The sequence below is a fragment of the Myotis lucifugus genome, unplaced genomic scaffold (genome assembly GCF_000147115.1).
Source record: "Myotis lucifugus unplaced genomic scaffold, Myoluc2.0 scaffold_33, whole genome shotgun sequence".
NCBI lineage: Eukaryota > Metazoa > Chordata > Mammalia > Chiroptera > Vespertilionidae > Myotis > Myotis lucifugus.
Window position 1 is genome coordinate 2,528,381 of NW_005871081.1, and position 16,916 is coordinate 2,545,296.

General features: G+C 38.5%; 1 pseudogene; it reads left to right on the plus strand.

Annotated features, from left to right (window-relative positions):
- The first annotated feature begins 16,425 nt into the window (after positions 1 to 16,425).
- Positions 16,426 to 16,911, plus strand: LOC102439513 (annotated as a pseudogene).
- The last annotated feature ends 5 nt before the right edge of the window (positions 16,912 to 16,916 follow it).

Below are 16,916 nucleotides of genomic sequence, written 5' to 3' on the forward strand. Positions count from 1 at the left end.
AGAGGAGTAGATGCAATGCTTATGTTATTGTTGTTAGTTTCCCACTTCTTTCCAAACAATGACCACTGTCTAATGGTGACTGTGGGATCAGCCTTGCCCAGCATGGTCTCAGGCAGGGGGATTGGTGGTAGTCCTAATTCAGTAGTTCATTTGCTCACCATTCAATCTTGCTCTAGTTCCAGTTTTGACTTTGGCAAACACATCCCTGAAGTGTATTGTATTTTGTGTTTCCAGGCTACCTCTCATATGTCTTAGCTTAACTGGAGTTTAGGCTGTCTGCCAACAAGCCCCAATCTGTGCATAAATCAACTTTTGGTGTCTGCTGCAGTATCTTCCCAAAGCTCACTGCCCACCTGCTTGAACCTGCTGGTTTCCAGGGATACAGATGCAGCTAGTCCCTGCTCCCACCATGCTTACTATTGTGGGTAGTCCTGGGCTTTTCTATGAATGGCATGCACACACCACACACACTTGACTTACCCTCAGTATTCTGTTTGCCACTCAACTCTCCAGACTCACATTTCTAAGTACCTACTGCTAGAAAAGTCAGACTTGATCATATTTCCATAGCTAGATGCTTAAATTAATGAATATTCTGTCTTCACCTGGCTCAGCTTTTCCCAACCCAATCCATCTTATAGCTAACTAGACAAGGGCAAGGGATATGATACATAAAACAATGCATAAAAATGGAGAATAAAATGGTAGGAAGAAAACTAGTTAAGAGAGTTTAAATGTACCATGAAGTAAAAAGTGATATATATACTAGAGGCCCGGTGCATGAAATTCGTGCATGGGTAGGGTACCTAGGCCTGGCTGGAGACCAGAGCCAATCTGTGGGGCGACTGGTGGGGCAATCAGGGGCCCCTGTTGGCACCCGCCTTGGCCATCCTGGCACTGCCCACTCGCTGGCCCCACCCACTGCCACTGCCGCTGGTCGCCTCTCTCTGCAGTGTGACCAGTGGGGTGATCAGGCCTCCCTTTCCACTGGCACCAGCCTTGGCTGGCCTGGGGCCTGGGGGCTGGGGGCAGAGCCTGTGTTGAGCATCTGCCCTCTGGTGGTCAGTGCACATCATAGCAACTGGTCGTTCTGCCGGTTGGTTGATTTGCATATTAGGCTTTTATTATATAGGATGGATATATATATATATATATATATATATATATATATATAGAGAGAGAGAGAGAGAGAGGCATAGAGAGACAGACAGACAGAGACAGAGACTAGATGAAGACTGGACAAGGGTTGGTGAATGACTTCTTGGCCCTAAGGAACAAAAAGAGGAGATTCAGAGCTTCCAGTGTGGGGGATGGAGAGAATGAGGGTGACATTAATAGAACTAAAGAGACCGAAGGGATATTTAAGTAGGGATGAAAAGGTTGAATTTAATTTCATAATAAAGTAGAAGTGAAACTTTTTTTTTAAATGTCTTAGAGTGAGAGATGTTGCTTGTGGGTGATTTTATTAGTGAAGAAAATATAGGAACAAACCAGTCAGAGATGAAAGAATTAGCTTAGGGAAATATTAATATTTATGAAGAAACTAGAGGGAAGAAGAGAACAAAAGTTAATGTTAATAAAGACATAGAGAAGTAAGAGTCAAAGAAGTTACAATTGAACCAAGGTAATTTAAAATCACAGAACTTAAATAAATAGCTCAAAACTTAAAAATGAATATGTCATCCATGTCAAATGCTATTGAGAGGTCACTGTAAGTACAGGATAAACATAATTGGGGAATGAGAAATTCACTGATGCCTATTGGTGCAACTTCTCTTTAGTGGGTAGAGACAGAAGCCAGACTAAGCTAGCCAGGAAGTCTATAATTATAAATAATTCTAGATGTTTGTACCTAGTTATGGACATGAATAAGTAGTAATCATTGAGAAATTTGGCAGTGAAAGAATTAGGACTTTTGCTTTGTGTGTGTAGGCAAAGAGAAATAAGTCCCTGCTGTGATAAAGACTGGAGAGACATAAGATAAGGAAAATAGTTATTTAGAAAGGGAGAAGAAGAAGATGGAGTGCAGTTCTCATGGCTCTTGACCTGTTTTGTAAACAAATTGAAAGTAAAATCATTTATCTAGAAGAGATACGGAGAATTGGGAGCTTGAAGAAAAAATAAACATGGTGGGGACAGTCATTATAGATTATGTGTTAGGAAAAAGCAGAGGCACAAAACATTAAGGAAATCATAGTGGCACAGCAAGAAGCGCTAATTAAAAGTAGAAAACATACATTTATAATAGGTTCAAACAGCTTTGTGAGAACAAGGTGTGGAGCTCAGCAACTGGGTTGAGAGAAAACAATGAAGATGACCCGAAGGTAGGTCTTGCCCTGGTAGACATAGCTGAAGCTCAGAGGGTGAAGGAAGTCTGTGTTAGTAACAGTTGAAGCAGCTGGCCAGTCAGTCCAATCTGGACAATGTTTGAAGCTTAAGATTATCAGCAGGGGACTAGAGAATGATGGGAGGTTGCCAAGAAGGCATAGGGTACAGATCTGCTGTGAGGGGAGAAGGCAAGGAGCATCAAGTAAGTGAAAGATGAGTTGGTTTACAGAGAGGATGCACTGTTTCTTGGCTGGTGTGGAATATTCAGAAATGATTGTGGACTATTCATGATTCCCATGAAGGAATCCTGAAGCAAAGAAACAGGTAGGTTGAAGCATTCAATAATCCCGTTGAATCCCATTTTAAATATGGGCCTTCTAGACAGGATTTCTCAACCTTGGCATGATGACACTTTGGGCTGAACCATTTTCTGCTGTCCTGTGCATTGTGAGATGTGCAACAACATCCCTGGGGACATTTGTGTTATCATGACTGGCGCACGACTAGACAGTACCCCCAGTCATGATAACACAAATGCCTTCAGATTTTTGCCCTTTGTGGGGAATGCTGAGTATGTAAAATCACCTCAGAGTTCATATGTCTGGGATGGATGATAATGGATTTCCAGGAACAAGAAAAAGTGTAACCTAGCAAAGAAGTTATCTAAGTAAGAGAAAGGAGTTAACAAATATAAGTGATTTGCTGAATGGGTAACACAGTGTGGTATATGAATACAATGAAATATCATTCATCTTTTTTTTTTAAAGGAGGAAGTTATGATGCATATTACAACATGAATGATCCTGGGAGACATTATGCTAAGTAAAATAATCCAGACACAGAAAAACAATTACTGTGTAATTCCATTTATGTGAGGTAACTAGAATAGTCAAATTCATAGAGACAGAAAGTAGGATGGTGGTTACCAGGGCTGTGGAGAGGGGAGAATGGTAATTTATGGTTTAACGGGAGTTGAGTTTCAGTTTAGGATGATGAAAAAGTTCTGGAGGTGGAGGGCGGTGGTGGTTGCACAATGCTAATGCACTTAGTGTCACTGAACTGTACACTCACAATGGTAAAAATAGTAAATGTTATGTTATGTATATTTTACCACAATAGGAAAAGTTACTTTCATGTATTGGTTAGGCATGATGCTACACTTGTTGTGGTCTCTGATTTAGAGAGTTGGATTCTGTATTAGTCAGCCATAACCAAGTACCACAGACTGGATGGCTTAAACAACAGACATTGATGTTCTCAGTTTTGGAGGCTGGAAGTCCAGGATCAAGTTGCCAGCATAGTTAGTCTCCAGTGAGGGCCCTCTCCCTGGCTTGCAGATGGCCACCTTTCTGCTGGTACTCACATGGCCTTTTTATTGTGCACTGACACTCCTAGTGTCTCTTTTCTTATAAGAATACTGGTCCTACCAGATTAATGCCTCACACCTATAGCTTCATTTATCCTGATGACTTCTTCAAAGCCTATTTCCAAATACTGTCCCATATAATGTTTAGGGCTTCAGCATATGAGTTTTGGGGGGACACAGTTCAGTCCATATCAGCTTCCTTCTCTCTTCCCATTTAGATTGGGCAATGGGCTGAGGACACTGATAGCAGTTGTTTCAGTGTGTTCCTGAGTGAAGCATAGGTTTTCCTCTAGGTAAGGAGATGACAGGAAGCCATAGAGGGTGGACACATTAAAAAAGAAAGAAAAAAAAAAAGAAGCAATCATTCAAGGGAACAGAAACAACAAATCTGAGAAAGTGCGATAATGAGAACTAAATGTCACTAGTAAAATGCATAGATGGTTTATAACCTGAGGAATAAATGAAACCAAGGCATTTGTTTATATAGCATAGAACAGCTTAAAAAACATGGATATTTACAATCCTCTAAATATATCATTCCTCTAAAGGGAGCAAAAGAATCCACTCTTTTCCACCCTATTAAATATTGATAACTAGGAGATGGCCTTCTCTTTAAAAGTAGTTGTGGAACCTTAACTGGTTTGGCTCAGTGGATAGAGCATCTAAAGGGTCCCGGGTTCGATTCTGGTCAAGGGCATGTACCTTGGTTGCGGGCACATCCCCAGTAGGAGGTGTGCAGGAGGCAGCTGATCGATGTTTCTCTCTCATGGATGTTTCTAACTCTCTATCCCTCTCCCTTCCTCTCTGTAAAATCAATAAAATATATTTTTAAAAAGTAGTTGTGGAGATTTCCATATTGAGGGTAACAGACTTGAGTTAATCCCTGACCAGTGAGACTGAGAGCATCTATCTATACTAATAAAAGGGTAATATGCTAATTAAACCAAACATCTTCCAGACATCTTCCAGACGTCCTTCTGGATAAAGCCATGGTGGCAGGGGCCGAGGCAGAGGCGGTTAGGGGTGATCAGGCCGGCAGGGGGGAGCAGTTATTTCTTAGAACTGTCAATCAATACATCTGTTTACATCTCATGGCCAGAACTTAGTCACATGACCACATTGAAAAATGTAATCTCACTAGTCAGCAGCCATTGGCTCAAATAAAATTAGGAACTGTCTTTCTATTAAAGATAAAATAATAATAATCCTAAGAGTACTAGGAACCTTGCTTAAAAGATAACTTGTGTATGCCTTTTTTTTTCTTCATAGTTCTTCCTCCATCCTGCTGCCTGGAATGCACTTATGATTTCTGGAGCTCTAGCAATTCTTTTGGAACATGAGGCTAAGGATACACCCTAGAGATTATAGAGTGGTTAGCTAGAAGTAGGGTGAGTCCCTAGGTCTTTGGTGGCAAACCTACCATGGCAGCCCTGGACAGATAGAGATTTTCTATTTTATTAAGTCAATGTTATTTGCAGTGAAACCTACTCCTAACTGATACATAATAAATCTGAATTATTTCCTTATATGCTTGCTTTCTCACTAGATCATAAGTTCCTCAAGGGCAGGAGTTACATTTTTATTTTATTTAAAAAATTATTGTTCTATTTTATTTATTTTTTAAATTTATTTTTAATTATAGTTGACAAAATATATGTTAGTTTTAGATATACAACATAGTAATTCAACATTTATATACCTTAAAAGTGATCACCAAAGTAAGTCTAGTAACCATCTGTCCCCATACAGAATTATTACTATGTTATTGACTATATTCTCTGGGCTGTACATTACATACCCATAAATTATTTTATAACTGGAAGTTTGTATTTTTAAATCTACTTCCCCTTTCCCACCCATTCCCCACCCCCACTCCTCTGGCAACTATCAGAAACAAACTCATAGATACAGAGAGGTTGTATTTTTAATCTTTGTGCCCTCAAGCATTCAGTAGCAAGCACTGGGCATGGCATATGCTCAATGATCTTTGTAGAATAAAAGATTTTGTTTCTAACATAGTGACTTAATAATAAATTATGTGAATGAAAGACAATATTTAAATAGAATCAAAATTAAAGACAAAAAGAATTTCTCAAAGAATACGAATAAATAAATAAGAAAATAAACAAAATTATAATCCATAGACATTTTTCCACAAAGACAATGTCAATATATCAAAATATGACAATACATATTTGATTTTGGTGAGAAAAATTCACCTAAGTCTGTTCGCTCATGCTGAGATTCAAAGGACTGAATCCAATGAATAGTAAACAAAGGAAATGGTCATTAGATCCTTTTAGAGAAAGATAGAGGGGGACAAAAGATAGTTGGGGATACAGTAATGGACATTGATGGGACTTAAATAAATCTGTAGACCTAGCCTCAATGGGAATCCATGGTGTCTGAATTTATCTAACTGAAAATGTTAGAAACCCTAAATCTTCCTTCTCTAAATTATGGTATTGTGTTTAACTGCCAGGAACAATATGATCTCTGCACATAGCAGACTATAAAATTATTATAAATCATAAAACAAGTACACAGCTTCTCAATAGCCTTATATGATTGGATATTGCAGGCTGCACCCAATTCAATCCAGTCTATCAGTCATGGGCTTCATAATGAGACTACAGCAACCCCATTTTCACTGGATGTGAAAAGTTTAGCAGTACAACTGTAACTATCAAAATAATCAATTTATAAATCTAAAACAACCATTAGAGGAGCCCTGGTAGATATTAGGGTCAATGTCTAAATCAATAATATTGTGCAACTCTAGTGACAAGTCAGATGTACAGTAGAGGATCCGTTTTGCTGCTGCAAGTGAAATCACTAGCAATCAAATATAATTTAGTATCACAAAAGACATGTGGCAGGCATAATATATCTAATGCCTCTTCTCTGCTCCACTAAGAAGCAGTTCAATTGTTGCTTTACTCACTGGAAAACAACTTGCTAAAGAGAAGATGTTTTCACTGTGTTAAGAGGCAGACATGCAAAGATAACAGTATTAGTGTAGCATTACAAAGAAGGCAACTGAACCCAAGATTCTAATTTGGTCCATTCTTCTTCCCAGCTGCCTGAACTTGAGTAAGTCATTTGGCTTATCCTGGGTTCAGCATCTTATGTAAAATCAGGGAATAATGGTTTTGGAGAAAAGAGAGTTCATTGAACTGTGATATGTTTTGGGAGGCAATACAAACTCACCTGGCCAATGTGGACTCATGAAGAGGGAAGAGGTGGCTCTAGGCAAAGCCCACATCATGAGCAAGTCTGGGAGGTGAAAATAGGCACCTGCTTTTAGAGACTAGGGAATGAACCAAACTGACCTAGTAACAGGTTCGGCCAGTGGGTCAGACCTCTCCTGGGCACCATGGTTAATTTCTCTCCTTTTTTTTCTTATTCCATCAGCAACCTGCTCTGCACAGTCTTCAGCAGCCAACTTACAGTCCCTCATTTGGGGACCACACCATGCCCTTCCGTTTCCTAAGGCTGCGGTAATACATTACTACAAAGTGGGCAGCTCAAAACAACAGAAATTTATTGCCTCACAGTTTGGAGGCTAGAAGTCCAAAATGAAGGTCTCAGTAGGGCCACATCTCTCTGAAGGCACTAAGGTAGGATGGGATCCTTTTTGCTGCCTCATCCTAACTTCTGATATCTCCTGACAATCCTTGGCAGTCCATGCTTATAGAGACACCAGTCCAATGTCTGCCTCTACTGTCATGGCATCTTTCCTGTGTTGTGTCTCTCTGTGTCCTCTTCTCTTCTAATAATGGCACTTGAACTTGGGTTCTGCCCTATTCCCATATGAGCTCATCTTAATTAACTAAATCCATATGCAAAGATCCTGTTTCAAATAAGCTCACATTCTGAGGTTCTGGATAACATGAATTTTAGGAGGATACTATCTAACCCACAGCACCTTGTATTTCTCACCTGCCAAGAGGTCTCTCTGATATCACATGGGATGCCTTCAGGAAGCTACGCAGTCACCTGTGTGTAAACTACTAGTGACTTGTGAGATGTTGAACATTTAAAGCCACTGATATCTGCTTGTTTCTGTGACCATACTCCTGTGACTGTAGACACGATCCTTCTCTGCAGCATTTCCCCAAGTGTGATCCTCACCGTGTGTGACTTGCCAGATGACTTCAGATGCTCTTGGGTTACTGATTATGTTTTTATTTATACAGCTGCCTTCTACTGATGGCACATGATGATGCCATATGACAATATGGCAATGAATATGGAGACTCAGTTTAAATGAACATTAAATAAAAAATGAAAACATCTTATTTATTCAACTCCAGGCTCCTAGAGAGACCCTAACGTCCAATTGTTTTCCAGGGCACTGGTTAGGTGGTCCAAACATACAGAATTAATAGAATCATTAAAGTACATAATCAGATAAGTTAGTAGAAGAAAATCCAAATCACCATCCATTTTGGTTGTAATATTCTTCTGAAGAGTGGACTGGGCTGTTGACTTATACACTTACTTAAATCTTTATTAATTACCTACTGTATAAACAGCATCATGGACTTTCCTCTCTAATTTCCTCTTTAGGCCCATGCCTATATTGATCAAATTCCCTTACCAGTAGATTACTGTTTGTCTGTTATTACTTTTCTCCCAAGCTTCCTTATAACTAAAATAAAAAGTTGATAATATTTTATTAACATTTTGATTTTTTTAAAAAATGATCTATTTAATTGTGCTGAAGGTACATATAATTTTGTGATGCATTTCTCTTTTAAATTTTATTTGTGCTGTTTATCTTGCTGCAGTGCAGAGCCAAATAAGGTGTTGGCATTCTTTTGTATTTTTTTCTTAAGAGTGCTGTTTCCTCGCCGAAACCGGTTTGGCTCAGTGGGTAGAGCGTTGGCCTGCGGACTAATATTTTATTAACATTTTGATTTTTTTAAAAAATGATCTATTTAATTGTGCTGAAGGTACATATAATTTTGTGCTTTGATAAACAACCTGCTTTTGGATATCCATGCAAATAACAGCAGAGACAATTATAAATGGTGTTGGCATTCTTTTGTATTTTTTTCTTAAGAGTGCTGTTTCCTCGCTAATACCCAATGAGCCAGGTTTACCACCTGTTTTATCGATTTTGTATATTGAATTATGGCATGTGCTGGTAACTGAGACACAAAATAAATGAAAAACATAAAAACAATGAAAACATTTGTGCTTTGATAAACAACCTGCTTTTGGATATCCATGCAAATAACAGCAGAGACAATTATAAATTATTATTTATTCAATACCAAATTGTGTGGTGAGATTTCAGGGCTGTAGAGATTGAGGAAAGGATAAGGATACTGTGTTTTATTGGATCGGAATATCTTAGAGAGGGAATGGAATTAAACTGTTATTTAAGTGAAAGCATTTGATTTGACAGATAGTGTAAAGGATGGAAATAAGAATGTAGGTGAAAGAGTTTCATTAAAAATGCTTTTAGAAGTATTATGATGTCTAGGTGTGACAACACTTGTTTTAAAGGTCTTTTTTTTTTTTTTGAAAACTGTTAGAGGAAACCTGTTAGGAGAGAAATATAATCAGGTGAGGTCTCTGACTGCCCGAATGAGGTGTTAGATTTGCCTGGTTAACGACAGAGAGTGAAACTCTACTATTACATCAATATTTTCTGATAGGTAATACCTGTTTTATTGCAGAGAATTTGGAAAACACATCAAAGCATGATGAAGAAAACAAAAGTCATTTGTATTCTTACCACTAGAAGAAAGCACTATAACCATTTTAGTGTTTATTTGTCCTGGCCTTTGTTTTTTGGGGGGGAGGGGGGAGGAGCTTATATAATACATATTTTCTTGCATAAAAGTGGAATTCTTCTCCATAGACTGTTAACATTCTGATTTTTAATATTATCCTATAGCTATTTTAAGTCATTTTTCTTTGAAATATGTTGAATGATACTAATATGTTCTCTAGTACTAAACAATTCTTGCATTCTTAAAATAAATTTTGCTTGATGATGCTGTATTTTTCATGAAATATGCTGCTGGATAAATTTGCTAATTAAAGAAAAATCTCTATTCATAAAGAAAAAAGGCTGGTGGTTCCTCCTTATTTGTGAGTACAATTTAAACACACACACACACAAACACACACACACACACACACACATCAGGCTTATCTAAGTGTCACTGAATTAATTGGGAAGCTTTTCATAATTTGTCAAGCTCTGGAAAAATTTAAATACCAGTTAGACAAACACTGCATGTATTGGGACTTCTAGTTCCAGCAACGTGTTTGGCAAAATTAATATAAGACAATCCTATTACAATTACCTGGGCATTCTAAGTAATAGTACAAGCAGAACAAAAATAAAAGAGATAGCCAAGTTCCCAAGAGAAAAAGGAAATCCCGAAGGTTCCAGAACTAATGTCCTTTTACACTGAAAAACTGTAAAAGGAAGTAGCCTTGGTGCCACAGAGTTAATTAGCAGAGAGAGGGGCGGTCCCAGATAATAGGTGAGGCTTGGTCTTGATGTCAATACAGGGATCTGAGATTAGAGGAAGTGTTGATAGTGCTGGGAATTGAAGTTGTTTGCCTTGCTTAGTTCTGGGACTGGCAGTATCAATGCCCTTGTGTCAAGGGCAACATGTTAATAACATCCCTTAGATTTCATACTCAATTTATATATTCAAAGGAATAATAGAATTATTTCTGTTATGTCAACAACAGAACTATTAGCAGAAGAACACTGTATATCTTCAATTTTCTGGCAAAAAATAAAAATGCTGCCTGCTTATATTTCTGATTCAGCAAAATATTCTAATATAAAAAAGGCAAAATAAATTTTTGGAAAACAAATGTTGAAAGATTTTGACTCCAGGACACTCTAATTAAGGGAAATTCTAAAAGATATACTTTAAGCAGAAAGAAGGAGATGCCAGATGGGACAATTGAGATAAAAAGAAAGGGTAAAGAGCAGAAAGTGGTAAAAGTGTAGGTTAGTTTAAATGAATATTTAGGATGCAAAACAATAATCATAGTTACTTATGGGAGCAAATGTAGAAAAAAATTACATAGTCAAAAATAACATTTCCATTATGATGAAGAATAATAACCTTTAACTATTTTAAAAGTCTGCATATAATTTGGGGTGAGAAATGTTTTGGTTAAGTTCATACTTGAATACATGAATGTTGCATAATATAATTTCTAGAGTGTCACCAAAAGAATAAAAAGAATGTATAACTCCAAACAAATAGAGGGGAGAAAAGAGTAAAAAAATAATCAATTTTTTAAAAAAGGAAGAAGTCTACCAATATGGGACAAGTACTAAACCGAAAATTAAATAATTAATATAAATAAAATATATTAGCGATTTCATTAACTACAAAGGAAAAAAGAATAGTGGTGTCTTACCATCTCAGAAATTCAACTACTATATCATTTACACAGGTGCTTAAGTGACAGGATTGCTAGACAAAATACGGGATCCCCAATTATATTTGGAATTTAAATAAATATTTTAAAGATGTAGTGTATATAATTTCGGGTGGTAAATGAAGTTTGACTCAAAATGGCATGGAATATATACTAAAATTTTGTTTATTGTTTATAGGGAAATCCATATTTAAGTAGGTTCCTTTACTTTTATTTACAGAATCTGACATCCTTTCCCAATATCAGTGCATGAATATTTCCATGGAAATAGCCCCCTTCATACCTTTATTTCAGTGCAAAGCATCAGTGCTCAGCCTAAGATTTACCTCCCTTTTTTACATCATCAGTTCTTCTCTCTCTTAGCAAAAGCCTGTTGCACAAATTTCTTCATTTCTTGGACATCTGCATCTAAATGTGTCCACAAACAAGCTCATTATCTTGTCACTAAAACAAGATAATGGTTTGCCCCTGAACTTCCCCATTTATGTCACGGAGGCTGTCTTGGGACTCTGTTGGGAGGGACAGAAACTCAATTGGACCAAATGTAGTGAAATGACAGGAGTGGCAGTAAGGCTTCAGGGATGCTGGAACCTAATACTTGAGCTGCTTCAGCACCCTTCTCATACCTTGCGGAGTGGCCTCATTCTTACTTAGCTCTCAGGGCTCCTATCTCTGCCACATCAGAGTATGGCTTTTGCACAAATTACTGAACCTTTTCTGTACCTCAATTTTGTCATCTATAAACTCCATTCAAAGTCTGGTTCTCTAGAATCAGAACCTGGAATGGGCAATTGGATACATTTAGTTGCCTGAGGATAACCTCTCAGAAGAAAGGGAAGGAGGTAAGTAAAATAGGCCAGTGGTCTCCCCTAGAGTATACATTCCATCTGATTCCATGGGAGGTCTGGAGAATGAATTGAAGTGCAAAGTTGGTCCCAATTTGAGGCAAGAAACTGGCCTTTGCACCCCTGTATGAGTTGGCTGCAGGCTGCCTCTCTGGGAGTCAGACACAGGTAGGAATAACCTCCTAGGAAAAGTGTCTCCCATTGGGTCAAGGGAAGTTGAGAAGGAGGGAACATCCCTGAGGCATTAACGGCCATGACTCCCAGGAGGAAAGGCAGCCAAGGCAGGGCACTGAAATCTTCCTAAAGTAGGAATGAGAAGAGTAGGACCCATCTCGTGGTGTCATGAGTGAATGAAGGCATACATGTGAAGTGCTTAGCTCATGATCTGGCATACAATAAGCACTCCACAAATGTCACATTATGATTATAACTGTTTTTATTTTTACTAGTAGCTCATGAGAAGTAGTATTTCTAGGAAGACAAAAGCAAAAAATAATACAAATACCAATACTTTCCTAGGAATCTAGGATCCAAAGTTTAAAGATATCACTGGCTTCACCTTTTTTTATCTATCAAATTCAACCAATCTTAAAGCTGGATCTGGATGTTTTAATCTGAACAACCCTGTGATGTTTCTGGGCCCATACTGCTGAAAACACCCACTGATAGACCCTTCTCTAAAGAGCACCCCCTCTCTCACACACACAATCAACCATATGAAGTTTTTCTCCTCTCTCTCCCTGTTTTTTTCTTTCACAGGTAGGGCTTGATGTCTTTTAAATATTTATATTTACCCAAATAATACATGCATAATTAAACAAAATCAAATAGTAATAAAGATATATAACAAAACCCAGCAGCTCCATGTCCTTCAATTCCACTCCCTAGGGCTGATCACTTCCAGCCCTTGTAGAGGTTTCCTCAGTTTGTTTACCTCCTTCATATGTTTGTAATCTTGAGTCATAATTTATTAATTTTAGGCATCATCTACCTTTTTCTGGTATGATAACTTGAGCTCCCATAAGCAACTCCTCCCCTCTTCTATCTATCACATCCTCACAGTGACATTATATCGCAATGTTTAGGTAGGTCAAGAAGGCCTATTTACATTTGTACATTTGCATTATCCTTTGCAGAGCCAGATAGTGTACTATAATTGCATTTCATTTGTCATATAACCCTTCAAACTAGAGATGTATGCAGTTCTTTTCCCCCCTTTTGCATTGAATTCTATTCCCTGGTCCTTGCATGCCTTAAAATGCTATTTATCTTTCTTTGCACTTGATATTTTGATGGATTTTAGAATTCTAAATTGAAGATTATTTTATCTCAAAGTTTTTTTAAATATATTTTTATTGATTTCAGAGAGGAAAGGAGAGGAAGAGAGAGACAGAAACATTAATGATGAGAGAGAATCATTGATCAGCTGCCTCCTGCACACCCCCTACTGGGGATCGAGCCCACAACCCAGGCATGTGCCCTTGACTGGAATCGAACCTGGGACCCTTCAGTCTGCAGGCCAACGCTCTATCCACTGAGCCAAACCAGCTAGGGCTCTCTCAAAGTTTTAAATGCATTGTTCCATTTTCTTTAGCACACAGCATTGCTGTTTGGAAGCCCTGTGCCTTCTGACTTCTATTTCTTAGCATGTTATCTGTTTAGTTTAGTTTTGTATTTAGACTTCACTGCATAAGCATGTTATAAAGTGTTGTAGGGGGAGAAGGGATCACTGAAGATGCCTTTCACCCACTTCATATACACTCACTGGAACCTGGATCTGTTGATAACTGATTTACACTAGGAGTTTCCTCTTGCATTCCTTCTCTACTCTGAAATTCTTTGTTGTTTCTTCCCATGTTCTCCTTAGCATGCATTACATTTCACTGTGAGTCACTCTTTAGTGACTACCTCCAACACACCAATTAGACTGTCCTCATTCAGAGGTCAAAGAACATACACTGTGCTTCTTTATAACACCAGAGCTTTATACAACTTTTAGTTTTTGCTCAAGAAACTGTGGTCGGTAATCCATAGTCTTAGCAATTTTTTTGCACAATTTCTGAAATTCCAGATATTAAACAACGTGAACATGTATGACAGGCAATCTTTTGACTTTTGAAACAGATTTTTCAACCCCAAATCACAGGTCATTGGTTGTTGTTGTTTGTTGTAAGCCAGGGTTAAGTAAAGACCAAGGAGACAGTATTATCTGTTCTTATTCATTGATAGTCTCTCCTTTACTTTCTATTCCAGTGACAGTCCCAACATACACAAATACATTTTGCAAGTGGGATTATGTGCAACACTGTATCAAATGTATTAAAATTGTCATTCTAGACATGTTGCATCAACTCCATTGCTTTCATCTGTAAATCTTACAATAATTCCATCAAAAAAAGCAATCAAGTTGTCTATGGAATGATTTGTTACTCACAAACACCTGGTGATTATAGCTCCTGGTTCCATTATCCTAGGGATGCCTTCAGATTTCCACCTTTCTTTCTTTTCATTATTTACTGGAGATTCAAGATGGGCACAGATAATTCAAATTTACCAGGTATCACTGACTATTTTATAATGCCATTAAATAGGAAGATAGTACTGTATTTCACAAATGAGGAAGTTAAAACAAAGGTATGCGGGAATTGGAGTGCAATGATCCAACCATAATTTTCCCTGAAACTGAAAGTTCAGCTTTGACAGGGGCCACTTTGTTCACCATTTCCTGTGGGTGAGGTCTCACAAGCCCTTCTGATTTAGTGAAATGGTAAGTAATCAGCATACTTTATACAAAACCAAAGCCGTATAAGTATGGTTCTCTCAATATACTTACTTAATTTGCAGCCACAAGTTTTCACACTTTCTTCGCTTTGCAGTTTAGGAACACATCTAAGTATTGTTTTGCCCACAATCACTAAGCCAGAATGTATCAGTGTGCATGGGATGCATGTAGCCCTCAGTCCAAACTGCAAAGTGGATCAAGCTGCAGTACAGAGGATAGTTCCATGGGCCTAACTTTGCTGCCCTCAGCCCCAGTAATCTCTTTTCCTGACAGATTAGTTATATTGGGGTTAAGAAAAGAAAATAAGAGGAGAGAAGTGGGGGAAAGAAGTGGCCAAAATCTTCTCTGGCCTGAATGGGAAGTGGTAAGCAGGATGTGCACATAGCAATTGATGTCTTCATGTGAGGAAACTGGAATGCCTTTCATGTCAACTAACTCTTTTCTGCCTGCGGGCGGTGGACATTGTGTGGATGGTTAGGAATAGAGGGTTGAGCTGTACTAGCAAATGAGGTTTTGAAATAGCAAGTTTGGAGGCTAAAGATCGTATTTCAGTCAGAACAATTCTAGAAAGCTGTTGGCACAATTGCTTCACAACATTGTATTTGTTGAAAGAGTAAGGAGAGAGTGAGGTGGCTAATGGGGGACCCTGCACAGATTCTTAAGATACTGGGGACTAGGGATGTTACTTCTATCCATTGGCAAAGGCGGGGTCATCTCATTAGACAACAGGATCTGAGAGAGGCTTGCCTGATGGGCTCAGATCTCACATAGAGAACAGACAGGTCTTGTCAGTGTCTGAAGAGAAGGCAGAGCATATTCAGGTCCTGCTGTTCATTGGCAAGTAGAAGTGAGTAAGGCTGCTTAGTCACATTATTTTTACATTTGGTGACTATGGTAGCAACTCAGACATTTGAGGGAATCACAGAGTAGATTTATAACTAGAATTTACATGTCTGTATTTGACCTCATTTGCTTTTCTTCTTATAGAATTATGTCGTTCAGTTTATCTCATGTACATGCTAGTCACTAAACATACATGCAGTTCATGAGTTAAAGACAAAGACTTTCCAAAGCACTAGGTTAAGAGATACCATGAATAAATATTTCGTATATGGATAAAAACCTCTACCATTTGTTGGGTTTTATTAGTACTATAATGGCAACTGATTGGTTACATAAACACTTCCTTTATTTATAATAGAAACGCTCTGCACCAAATATGCTATGTTTACTGTAGGGGCAAATATTCCCAGCTGTATTCACTCCACTGTGTGCATTTTGCACATACTTTAAGCCATGTGCCTTTTTATGTGTATAAAGTGTAACACACTTATTCTATAAAAGAAGTAAGACTTGTTCCTATTTACTACATTTTAGCAAACTACAAGTGAAAGATTGTGAAACCAGGTGTTCCAGATTCATCCTTTTCCATCCTTGAAAGCAGTAATCTTGTGGAGCTGGAACCATCTTCAAGGCTATAAGGGCTGTGGATGAGTACAGGAACCTTTTGTGACTGTGTGTAGGCTAGGCAAGCATACCGGGCTGTCCAAGGCTTTGAGACAATATGGAGGGACCCATGTTGGAGCTTATTACGCTAAGTGAAATAAGCTAGTCAGAGAAAGACAAATATCACATGATCTAAATATATCATTTAGATATATATGTGAAATCTAATGGGCGACATGATCTTTTTCCATTCCTACAAGAACCCGGGTCTGGTCTTGGACATCGTGGAGGATCTGAGGCTCATCAACACACAGGCCATCTTTGCCAAGCGCTCTGGCATGATCATCCTGGGTGGGGGTTTGATCAAGCACCACATCGCAAATGCCAACCTCATGCGGAATGGGGCTGACTATGTTGTCTACATCAACACGGCCCAGGAGTTTGATGGCTCTGACTCTGGTGCCCGGCCGGACGAAGCTGTCTCTTGGGGCAAGATCAAGATGGATGCAGACCTGTCAAGGTCTATGCTGATGCCTCCCTGGTCTTCCCCTTGCTTGTGGCTGAAACCTTTGCCCAGAAGGTAGATGCCTTCATGCCTGAGAAGAACAAAGACTGACAGCGGTGGCCCTCCCCCTATTTATTTGTTTTCAGACCCGGCCCCTCCCCCACTCCTTGGTCAGTAGCACATCTGGAATAAATGGTCTCAGTGGTCCCAAAA